Genomic DNA, 13,392 nt, shown 5'->3' on the forward strand with positions numbered 1-13,392 from the left:
TATTCTCGAATATGATTATGTTATCAAGTAAAAATTAATTGTTACGAAAAGGTGATATATATTAATCGAAATTTTACAAACTTTACGAAAAATAAAAAGTTGGGTTTTTATATATGCAAATGTGAAATATAATTTATATTTAATTAATAAAATTTGTATTTGGTTTAAAAAGATTTATTTAATTTATTATGATTTTTAAATAATTTATTAATTAAAAACTTAACATAATATTATTGAAAAAAGTTGAACAAAAATATAATGTCCAGACCTGGGTCTTTTGGACTCCATCAAGATACTTTAACTAGTTGGACTGAGTTAATATTTAGTTTATGAATAGAAAGAAACATTTATATAGATTTAAGTTTATGTTCATCTTCCTTATCACAAACCCTAAGATTATAATCAAGCAACCTGTCCCATGCTCGATCAATTAACATTAGGGGTTTGATTAATGGTGAAAAATGATAAAAAAAAAAAAAAAAAAAAACAATGTAAGTATTACATGGGTTGTTACTAATTGATGGAGAATAACGAATCGCCGGAAAACGAATTAAAACGAAACAAGTGAAGATTATAGAGAGTATATTGGTGTGTTTTGAGACTGTGAGCGAGTTCATAACGAGGTTTGGGTCCTATTTATACTAACAATTGAGGCGTTAAACGATTAAATGTTGTTAATTACGTTTTACTATTTGGCCGGCCGTTTTCGAGGTTAATTCGCACAAATCCGTAGCTAAAAACACGTTAATATCGATGTTTAAGGGTCGTTGATGAAGTCTAAGGCTGATACAAGGAATTAATTGGATTTATTGCGAGATTTAAGGGTGGTTATAGTCTTCCCCAGAATTTCAGTCGCCATTTCCCGGCTTGTCGTCGGTAAAACGCGGCCAGAGGGACCGGGGGAGGGGGGTATTAGTTTGGATATAATATATTTTAAAGTATTTACGATTCCAGTCCCTGATGATACAAGTTTCTTTTAATTCAGAAATAAAATATAATTACATTTCAAAGTTTTGAACTTTAGAATGTTTTAAGGTCAAAGTATTAAAATAATTTTACGCATTAGATCCCGAACTTTGAGATGCGTTAATAAACTCAATGAGAAGTTATAATTTGGACATTTAATGTATTATTGCAACTCGTTTAATAGAAACTCTAAATCCCGTAGATTCATTATTTGACAAAATGAACCAAGGAACGAACGACGATAAACGTAAATCCCGGTGTATATTATATTAATAATGAACGTTAACCACAAATATAACGGTATGGCGAAATGGGTCGGTTTAACGATTAGAATACAAACCCAATACAAGCCCAATACAAAAATAACGAATGACACATAAAATACATGAAACGGTCTTGAGATATAAAATAATATATATATACACACACACGCACACACACACACACACATACACACACACATATATATATATAAACAAAAACCAAAAAATTCGAAATGGATCAGTTTTTCGGGTTTGAAAAGTTACGAATGTTACAATTGCCACAATCTTAGCGGGGTCCACCATGATCCATTCAGGATTTATTATGTGACCTAGAAACTGTAGCTCGCGTAACCAGAATGCGCATTTTGAAAACTTAGCATACAGTTTATCTTTCCTTAAAGTCTCCAACACATCTCTTAAATGTTCGGCATGGTCGGACTCGCTCTTTGAATAAATCAATATGTTGTCGATGAAAACGATAACTGATTTGTCTAACATTGGCCGACATACCATATTCATCATATCTATAAATGCTGCTGGAGCATTCGTCAAACCAAGTGATATCACGAGAAACTCGTAGTGTCCATACCACACCCGAAACGCTGTTTTAGGAAGTTTTCCTTTTTCACTTTCAACTAATGATAGCCTGATCTGATATCTATTCTATAAAACCAACTGACACCTTGCAACTGATCGAACAGATCGTCAGTCCGTGGCAACAGATATCTTTTCTTCACCATAAGCTTATTAAACTCGCGGTAGTCAATACACATTCTCATACTTCTGTCTTTCTTCTTAAATAACAACACCATTGCACCCACGTGGAAACACTCGGCCTTTTAAAACCTTTATCGACCAGTTCTTGCAGTTGGGACATCAATTCTTTCATCTCGGACGGCACCGGGCGATAAGGTGCTTTCGCGACGGGCTGTGCTCCTGGTATTAACTCTATCTGACAATCTACCTCTCGTCCTGGTGGTAACCCTGGAAGGTCCTCTGGGAACACTTCAGGATAGTCATACACTACATGAACATCTTTCACTTCTTTCTTCTCGGTCATAGCTTTGACAACATACGCTAGGTAGGCACTGCACCATCGCCTTAACAAACCTTAGGCTTTATCATCAAAATGACATTAAGCACTGAACTTTCTTTATCACCGTAAACCATTACTGTACCACCATCCAAAGACCTCAATCTTATCAACTTACTCTTACACACTATCTGAGCCTCAAACTCAGACAACCAATTCATTCCCAAAACCACATCGCGCCCTCCTAAGGTCATAACATAAAGGGTAATAGGGAACTCACGCACCTCTAGTTCTATTTTACAATTCTTAGCAATTCTCATTATTTTAACAGAGGTTTCACTAGCGGTTTCTACCGTAAAAGTTTCAGGCACACGACAACATTCAGTTTTAGCTATCTTATAGAATGACCTATAGTTACAAAACTTCTATTCGCAACCGAATCAAATAACACAGAAGCAGAAATAGCATTTACTAGAAACGTACCTGACACCACCTCTGGCATCTGCTTGGCTTGTGTTTGGGTCAACATATAGGCTCTAGTCTTTGGCCTGGATTTGTCAACATCTCTCTTCTCACTTCCCCCAACTTCAGCACTCGTGCATTCTCTTGCCATATGGCCCGTCTTACCACACCTGTAACACGCGGGTTTTGCACTGCATTCATGAGTATAACGCCCTACCTTTCCACACTTATAACAGGCATTAGACCCAAGCCTGCATTTCCCACCATGAACCTTTTCACAAAATTGCAATATATCGTTCATTACTTATATGGTCACGTAACTCTAAACAAAACAAAAGTTTAGTGCCGGCTCCTTTATTTCGCAAGCCATGGCATTGCCCTAGGCCCAAACAAGACTCGAGGCCTCCAAATTCTAACAACATTTTACATGCAACTCTAATTTGGGCTTTTGTTCACAAAAATAATAGATCCAATCCACTCACTTTCATAATACAATTTGACTTAATTAGAAAGAAACGACGGAAGGCCTGGTTATAGTATCATGGACATCTAATGGGAAACAACGAGAACGTGGCTGTGAGCATGAAATGCTTGGCAATTGACTTGGCCCCTTAACTCCGCATACTATAAACTTTTTAGTTTATTATTGTTAATCTCAAACTTTAAAAAAATGAACAGGTTATAATAGTGACAAGTTGGAAAAGACCATGATTTTCTTTTTAGCCTTGGGCACAATAATGGTTAATTCTCCGTAAGTTAAACTTTTTTATGTAGTCCATTTACCCAGGATCGACCCTTGGGGGTGGCAGGGTGGTCGACGACCACATACCCGACACCCTACTAGGCCGGAATTTTTTTTTTTGAAAAAAATTATACGTATTTTTATTAAAAATAATATGTATATTTAATGTTTAAACACAATAAAAAACTACTAGTTTGGTCTAGTAGCAAATGGGTATTACTCACAACCAAGAGGTACATGTTTAATTCTTTTTTTATACAAAAGTTTTTACACAATCAAATTATAACCAAGTAAGCTCATATAAAAATTAAACCGTTTAAGCTCAACAAAATACTTATTTTACTTAGGCCCAAAAAAATTTTCGCTTTTGCTTTCTCGGAACGGGCCCTGCATTTACCCTCGTTTAATTATTTCAATATTGAATTTACTTGTTTTCTGCTCGGTTGAATTTGCTTGTGACAGCGACATTCCATTAATATCATGGTGGACTCTAGACCACCTTTCATGTCCATTTTGAAAAGTTTAATGACTTACGTTAACATTATAACAAAAGATAGCCACACTTAATTATTAATAGTATAAGTTGGCAAAACAAATAAAAGGAAATTGCATGGAACCTATTCACTCGGGACCGATCAAAAATTAAGTCTTTTGGTGTTATTCTCACGACCTTTTCAAATTTCAACGTCTTCTCTAGCTAAGATAAGCTCAGTCAAAGTCTTCCTGTAAAGTATTTCACTGAACCATAAAACACGTAGATCATCGGTCAATTCTAAAACAGTTGCGAAAACACGAATCTATGCTTGTTGTAAAAAGTTTTTCACTGGTCTTGGTGGGTTAAATACGATCCATTCCTTTTCCATTAGATTTAGTAATTACTTCTAAATTTTAACTATATTAAAAAGAGATTTTTACATATTTCTCCTTTCTAAACCTTTGAAGTTACATATTTTCCTAAAATACAAGTTTTTAATGCAAAATATACAACACTTTTAAGCATGGTTTGGGGAAATGTGTAATTTTAAAGTTTAGGAAGGGAAATATGTAAATGCCCTCAAAACGTACAATTATTAGATTATTATAACACATTTAATAATTACTTCTGAATTTTAATTACCAATTTAACTATATAAAAGAATTGAAAAAAACATTTTTGTACCAACTCCTTTTAAAAGTTTATACCGGTAAGAAGTGGTATATATAGGAATTTTTTACATTCGTTAGTGGACAATAACTACATTTCTTACCAATTGATGTATCGATTGCTAATTGTAATCTTCGACATTTCGTATCTGAAAACCATTGAAAAGTTGTTTCATTCTTGACCCTAGTTAAAAAAACAGCGTTCTCAAATATTAATGGGCATAACGGCTTATGCTTAATTGTTCGAGTCACCAACGATATCATCTTATAATAATTGTACTTAGTGAGTAATTTGTGCCAACTTCTTTTATGACCATCATTGATATTTGATTTAATGAGGTCTACATACTTGATTTGAGTTTTTCTTCTTACTAAGTATCTTTTTAAATGAATTTTAAGTTTATGATGACCAATTATATAAAATAATAATATTCTAATTAGAAAGATGATAAATAAGTTATGTAACATGTAATAACTTAACTAAGTAATCTATAATACTGTAAAATAAAATAAAAAAATGAAATTAATATACAATTATTTAATTAAAATAATATTGAACACTACCTTTGAAGTGACTCTATAAATTCATAGAATTGGCAACGAAAACAAGCACAAATAGAAAGTGAAAGAAATTAAGGGGAAACATGCTTCTTCATATTATGATCCTCTCTCTTTTTATATTTCCTTTTACCATGGCCTTGGGAACGCTTCAAGGTTCCACCATTAACAATATAATAAAGCCAAACTGTCCAACCCATTGCGGGAATGTGATGGTTCCATACCCTTTCGGTATTGGCTATGATACGGGTTGTTCCCTCGACAACTCGTTCCACGTCACATGCAACACAACCTATGAACCTCCAAAGTTGTTCCTTCGTTCAAGCGACTTCGAAATATACAACATTTCAGATTCAGAGGTGCGTATTCACACGACCGTTTCTTATAGGTGCTACAACCAAGATGGAAGTGTAAGAAATGAATTTGATTGGTGGATTTCGTTAAGTAACTTCACATTCTCTCAAAAGAACAAGTTTATAGTCCTTGGATGTGACGATTACTCTTTGATTAGAGGGACAAACGGTCCAGACTTTTCTAACGGCTGTTTGGGACTATGTAGCAAAACACAGGACGTGCCTAGCAATGGGAACTGCTCAGGAATGGGCTGTTGTCAGACGTCTATACCCAAGGGTCTAGACTACTTCAATATTTCACTCTACTCTTTTGACAACCACACAAGTATATGGCCTTGGAACAACTGTGGCTAAACGTTTGTTGGTGAGGAAGGCAGTTTTGTGTTCCGTGGTGTCACTGATTTATATGCTGATTCGAACGTTGAGGATAGGATCGAGTCCAGTGTCCCTATTGTGTTAGATTGGGTAATTTCACCCGATGCGGGTTGCTCTGAGCCCACGGAGTGCAAAGGAAACAGTTCATGCTATGACGTTGAAGGTGGCGGGTATCGTTGTAGATGCAACACTGGTTACCAAGGTAACCCCTATCTTGATCCAGGCTGCCAAGGTCAGTTTCCACAAAATACATAAAAACAAAATTATATATCTTTTTACATTAGTGCAAGGGGACAAAATTGTCTTTATGAATTTGACTACCTTGATTGTCTTTTACACACACATGACACATATATACCAGTTACAATATTTTGAAAAGGAAATTGGAAATCGAGTAAAATCTTCGTAGATTGCAAACTGAAAGGCAAATAATAACACATATGTCCTGATATGAAAGTTTTTATGTATTTCTAATAATAAACATGGCGTATTCAGTTTTTCCGAGTACTAAACCTCAAGCTTGACAATGAGTGATCACAGTATATTTATAATTATTCAGTCTGTATATATTTAACTTTTCATGTTTATAGACATCGACGAGTGCGCGGATCCAGGAACCAACCCTTGCTATGGTGATTGCATAAACACTCTCGGGAGTTACAATTGTACTTGTCCAGCAGGATCTTTTGGAAATGCAAAAATAGAAAATGATTGTCAACGCCATAAAGATTCAAAATTTTCTTCAAGCATATTCATCATAGGTGAGTCTTTCATGAAAGTATACATATGTGTATGTCAACTAGTATAACCTTGAAAATAATTGTTTTCAAGATATAATTAGTTTTCGACAACTGTATTCTTCAAAGAGAAAGCGTGACAACCACTGATTGAAGTGTTTTTCATTTTCAATTCAAATACAGCAATGGTGTGTGGCTTGGTAGTGATACTATCCGCTATAATGGGGATTTTATATGGTATAAGGAGAAGGAAGCTAGTGAAGCTCCGAGAGAAGTTCTTTGAGCTAAATGGGGGTGTGCTATTGAAACAAAAGATGAATTCACAAGGGTCTCATGAGGCAATGACTTTGTTTAGCACTGCACAACTTTGTAAAGCCACTCATAATTATTCTAAAGAGAACATTATTGGTCGCGGTGCCTATGGAGTAGTGTACAAGGGAATTTTGTCTGATAAACGTGAAGTTGCAATAAAGAAGTCCAAAATAGTGGATGGGAGCCAAGCAGAGCAGTTCATAAATGAAGTCTTGATCCTTACACAAGTCATTCATCGACATGTGGTAAAACTATTAGGGTGTTGCTTGGAAGAAGAAGTCCCTGTATTGGTTTACGAATTCATCTCCAATAACACTCTATTCTATTACATTCATTCTAGATGGGGTGGAATGAGTTGGTTATCATGGGAAAATCGACTGAGAGTAGCTGTCGAAGCTACCAACTATTATGCCAATTGTACACCGAGATGTCAAGTCTACCAACATCTTACTAGATGAAAACTACACAGCAAAAATTTCAGATTTTGGCGCATCAAGGTTAGTCCCATTAGATCATGAACAAGTAACTACTTTAATTCAAGGCACACTAGGCTATTTAGATCCAGAGTACTTCAACACAAGCCAACTAACTGAAAAAAGTGACGTGTATAGCTTCGGAGTGGTCCTCGCAGAACTCATAACTGGGAAGAAACCAATTGGTGTTGATAGATTCAATGCTGAAAAGAATTTAGCAACACATTTTGTCAATTTAGTTACAGAAAAACGCTTATATGGAATTGTTGAACCTCGAATATTGCGTGAAGGAACACTTGAGCAGATACAGGCTATGGGCGATCTGGTAAAAAGATGTCTTAATTCACAAGGCAAGGATAAACCTACAATGAAAGAGGTAGTAGTGGAGCTAGACAGGTTGAGGAAGTTCACAACTCATCCTTGGATTCAACAACAAACATTTCAAGACACCAGAAGCTTAGTCCTAGAAGTTGAGCAATTGGATGACCTTTACGAGGTTCCATTAGTTTCATATAGTGCTAATGCTAGGGAATCTTACTCAAGCAGCACAGACATGGCATTTGAAGAAAACAAACCACGTTAATGATGGTTAGCAAGGCTATATTATAGTCTTTTATTTATATTTTCATGTTGTAGTAATTGATATTAGCATTCCAGATCAAATTCATTAATTCAAAACATTTGAATTAATTAGCCAGCTTATATTATGCCTAAACGCCGAATGATATATTTAGAATTGGTTGCAAGTTATTGCAATATTAATTGCATGGAGATGTACTCTTTGATTTATGCCATGCATGTTATTATATAGTGTAACCATTTGAGAATGAATAAAATAACTTTTGACTTTCAAATCATAATTCCACTCTCCAAATGGTATCACAGCGTGCGATCCATAATCTCGTAATAAGCCTTAAATTTTATTCTCTCGCCTTGCAATCCTCACAAACAACCGCTGCCATGCAATTTCTCCCATTTAGGGCTGATCATTTGCTAAAACCTGGTCCGAACCCCAAAACACCCGTCCCGAACAGAGACCGGAACTCTGTAAAAATGCAGACCGAGGACCGGACCTCTTAATCTCCATTCGGTTTCTGCCGGTCTCGGGTATTAGCAAGTCGGTTTCCGGATTTGTACCGAGACTGAGTTGAACGCAAAGAGAGAGTTGAAGGAACTCATCGGGAAATGAAATCCCGGACAAAAGCATCAGTAACACGGTATAGACGTTGGATCTTTTGATATTATTGCCATAGAGACGACGAGTGTAACGACCCAAATTTTGAGAAAATAATAAAATGGAATTTTATTACTAAAAGGGGTTAATTGTTCATTTATTTAAATAATTAAAAGTGGCTCTGCTAATAATATGAACTTGTAGTGATATGGGCTTGGAAGGTCCATAGACTTAAGGTATAAAAACTTCTTAATCTTTCATAAACCCTAGATCTCACATTCCATACTAGCCAAACACATACACACACTCAAAACACATACTTCTCCATAATATTTAATACGAGATTTAAAAGCAAGATCCAACTGTTGGGTATTGTTAGCATCGAATAACAAGGAAGATCTAAACTTAGTAATATACAAGATCCAAGTTTTGAACCAAGCTCCAAAAGGTATGTTTTATGCATAAAAGCTTGATTCGTTTATGTTTAGTTCTTTAAAATTTCAAGATCTAGCTAGGCTGAGTTTTTTAGATCGATAAAGGTTTGAACTTTAGTATGAACGAGTTAGATTCTTTAATAATAATAATAATATAAAGAAGAAAGAAAGAATGGAAGGGATGGGAAAGAAGGGAAACAACTAAACTCATAATAGAAGGAATTTGATCAAAAAAATTAACATCTGAGCTGCTTAGGGTAGTGGTCAAGATGTTGTTGTAGGAGCTGGTGTACCCGGCTTCGAAACCCACGAAAAGCGATCAGCGAACATTTTATTTTAAATAAGGGAACAGCAAATGGACAAGCCTATATCTGAACAACCAGACCCAATATCCGAGCATCGATCATCTAGGTACAATACTGAACATGATCCATACGCGATTACCGAACACCATAAACCCAAAATCCGAACCATATAATCTGATCCAGTAACCTGAACCCTTAAATCCGAACAACGAACATACAATACAAGAAACAGTGGAGCGGGCTTATAAACAAACTAGTGAACATTGGAACCAAGAGGACACGAGGTCGAACCCCATACACAACAACATTACTTCTTTTTTTTGGCAGCGAGCCGGTGGATCACTTTTCCAGCATCTTGGCCTTAACGAGCAGCCCAATAGCAATCGGCGCACGCCCAACTACAATTATTGGGCTTGGCTGCTTATGGATAACAAACTAAATAATTATCTTTAAGCCAAAGAACTCACCCCGTTAGCCCAGTTAACTAAACCCGTTAAATTTTATAAAAGGATATTAGATTTTAATAATCCAGACTTTGGCCTATTGGCCATCATTAATCCCAATTTAAGCAATTCCTTATATTAATCCCAACTTTCACAATATTGGCCTCCACTGAGCATTTTCCTAATGAATACTAACCCAGTAGGTTTTTAGGCAAAATATGTCATTTATTCAAGTTGATGGATAAAAAAACTTTTGTTTTTGTTTGTTATAAACCAAATTTATTTTTCTCTTCAACTATGGGTGCAAACGAGCAGAGACAAGCGTGAGCTCGACTCGCTTCTATCTTTATTTCTAAAGCTCGAGCTTGGCTCATGAGTGGTTTTTCAGGCTTGAGTTTAGTTTGTTTACCATTTAGGCATTTATTAATGAATTTTAATATACTTATAATTAAAATTAAAAAAGATGTAAAAATAATATTATAAAATATGTACTATTTATTTATTTTTCGTTACTATTTATATAAATTAATAATAATATAAATTTTCAAACTCTCAAATAACCAATAATCAGCACGGAGCCGACGGTGGTTGCAGCGGAGGTGACGGTGGCGGTAGTGGTGGCGACAGAGGTGACGGCGGCGGCAATGGTGACGGCAGCAGCGGTGGTGGCAGCGGCGGAGGTGACGGTGCGGCAGTGGTGGTATCAGCGACTGAGGTGACGGTGGTGGCGGCGGCGGCGGAGGCGGCGGTGGAGGCAGCGTTGACGGTGATGGTGGGTTTTGAAGTTTATTTACCTTTTTCATTTATCCCTCTCAAATTGGAGAAATGACAATTTTTTGCTCTAAAACTAACCGGGTTAGTCTTCGTTAGGAAAAGGCTCGGTGGAGGCTAATAGGAAGAAAGTTGGGATTTACCTAGGAAATTTCTTAAGTTAGGATTAATACCGACCAATAGACCAAACTTTGGATTATTAAAATCTAATATCCCTTTTATAAATTAATATGACTTGGTTAACCGCGTCAATAAATTTAGTTACATCATGTTAGCTCTAACTAAAAGTTAGCAAAGTTAGATTCTAATTAGATCTTAATTAATGTGGTTGGTTAATTTAACTAACTTAGGTAACCTTGTTAGCTTGGTTAAGCTAAGTTAACTAACCATGCTAGTTAAGATGGATTCGTTAGATCGGTTATCTAATCTTCGGCCATTTAAACTGCCATGGAACGCTTATGGGAGGCCCAATTCACAAAATTTACATTGCGTTAATTAAGTTGGGCCATTCAAACCGCCATGGAAAACTCATAGGAGGCCAACTCATTTGATATGCTTCGTTATTTAATTTGGGTTCTCAAGCTACCATGGAAAGCCCAATCCAATAACATTTTATTTTTGAATGTCAATAAACATTGTTTATTTATTTAAATACTTCAAAATTATTCACATTATTTTAAATCACGACTCATCCTTAAGTCATGAAAAGTCACTAACACAATTCTATTTAAATTCACTTTCCTCACATCAACTCATTCACACAACTTACCCATCATCTCATAAGAAATTTTCATTTTGCTTCCCGCATAATGTCTTCTCTAATTCATCGTCGTAATCAACGTCGTCCCTCTACCTCTTACGATCGCTGTCTGGCTACTAGAATCACTAAGGAGTTTACTGCTTCTATGCCTGAGATTATAACCCAGATCCAGAGCCTCAACTCAAACGGCTTTACTACTTCAGCTACCTCGAGCAACTTTCACTACAAGAACTTCACAAGTGCTAAACCACCCCCGTATCTTGGAGAGGAAAATGCCACTAAACTTCTCTGGTGGTTCAAAAGAACGGAGAAGATCTTTATCCATTGCGAATGTCAGGACGAGAAATGGACTAAGTTCGCCTCGAGCGTCTTCGAAGAGCGAGCTCTCACTTAGTGAAACCCTTTCAAAGCCTTCAAGGAATCGAGATTGCTATGGTTATGCTTTGGGATGAACTCAAAGAGGCGATGAAGAAAGAATTTTGCCCTGAACATGAACTGCAAAGACTGGAGACTGAGTTTTGGGAATTCAAGCAAGTTGGTGGTGACAACTCGACCTACTCTAACCGTTTCAAGGATCTTAGCCTTTTAGTGCCCCACCTCGTAACACTTGTGACGCGTGGTATTCAAAAGCATATTCGAGGTTTACCAATAATCTTCCGTGATGCTGTGGTTAGTCTTGATCCTATCTCTATCGAGGAAGCTATTGCTCTTGCTGCTACACTTTCCGATGACCATGTTAGGGATGAAACCTTAACCCGAAATGGCTTTAAATCTAGCCCCAATAAAACCGAAGTCGAATCCTCAACCGAACCCAAACCCAAACCCACTCCGCACAATAACAACTCTTCTCACCACAAATGCAAGTCCAACCATCAAAACTATGCCGTTAATCAAACCAACCATCAACCTCAACAAAACCAAACTGTCCCGAACAAGAAACCTTATGCCGGTCCAAATCCGTTATGCTCCACTTGCTAATGTTTGTCGTGCGCCGCCTAGAGCGCAAATAGTCCCACAACGGTCTGCACCGCCTGCTCCTAGACCCCCTACTACCCATGATTGTTATGTTCCAAGCTATGTTATAGATAGTTGCAACATAAATTAAAAGGTTCAAAGTTGGATAATTAGGTATAAAAGACTGAAACTGAGGTATAAGATTTGGAAAAACATAACCATACAAGGTTTGGTCTGAGGTTCAGATAAAGTCGGTTAAGGGAGACACATTAACCATCATAAACAAATGGTCGATTAATCAATTCACTTTTCACTTAACCATAAGTGTTGGTTTTATTCGGTTATGATTCGGTTTTTGCTCACCCATAGTACCCAATATACACTAATGAATCGTTATCTACCAATAAATAGAAACAAAAAAGTATAAAAAAAATAATTTCATCATAGACCAATTTCAAAGATAAAATAAAAAATGTATTTTAAATGTTTGCTCATGGCAAGTATTAAAAGGTCATTGCAAAGATTTTGTTACCCAACACAATGGAATATGACACCGCTTGATGTTGGACGAGTTACATTGGGTTTTAAGAATTATTATTTCGTCCCAAAGTTTGTTTAAGTCGTCATAGATAAATATTAACAAAATACGAGAGTGCATACCAGGGGTTATGGTTTGAGTATTAACGTATAGCGCTATAGCCCTATTTATAGATTTATAGAAAGGAAACTTAAACCCTACGAAATCTTTTTTAAGTTTAGGATTAGAGCTGTTTAATGAAGAGTTAAGCCCACGAAACTTTTACTGGGCTTGGGCTTAAATTTTAATTACTCGTTTTTGTTACTTTTCTCAAGAATAAATGTTTTTTACAAGAAACTCTTGGTGAATAAATTATCCTTGTATGAAACTACTATTGCCACATGGTAGTTAATTATCTACCTAGTCTGTGAATATTTATGTGACCCTTTAGTCTCAAAGCGTCGTGTGCCATAATAATCTCATAACATCATGTGTTATGCACTAATGCACAGAATACGTCAAACTCCTAGTTATTTGACAATTATTGATTGATGAACATATGATATTTAGACAAATAGTATAAAATAAATTAAGTTGCTTATTCAATACGAGAGATG

At 36.1% G+C, this 13,392-nt stretch overlaps 1 pseudogene across 1 annotated transcript; it reads left to right on the top strand.

Moving 5' to 3' along the window:
- Positions 1-5,253: 5,253 nt before the first annotated feature.
- On the top strand, positions 5,254-8,000 carry LOC143541560 (wall-associated receptor kinase 2-like; annotated as a pseudogene). Its single transcript, XR_013136772.1, has 3 exons — positions 5,254-6,127; positions 6,486-6,656; positions 6,816-8,000. The product of XR_013136772.1 is annotated as a wall-associated receptor kinase 2-like (transcript).
- The last annotated feature ends 5,392 nt before the right edge of the window (positions 8,001-13,392 follow it).

This window comes from Bidens hawaiensis, unplaced genomic scaffold, assembly GCF_021521415.1.
Source record: "Bidens hawaiensis isolate Kalapana, Puna unplaced genomic scaffold, B.hawaiensis_p1.1 tig00012613_1, whole genome shotgun sequence".
Lineage (NCBI taxonomy): Eukaryota > Viridiplantae > Streptophyta > Magnoliopsida > Asterales > Asteraceae > Bidens > Bidens hawaiensis.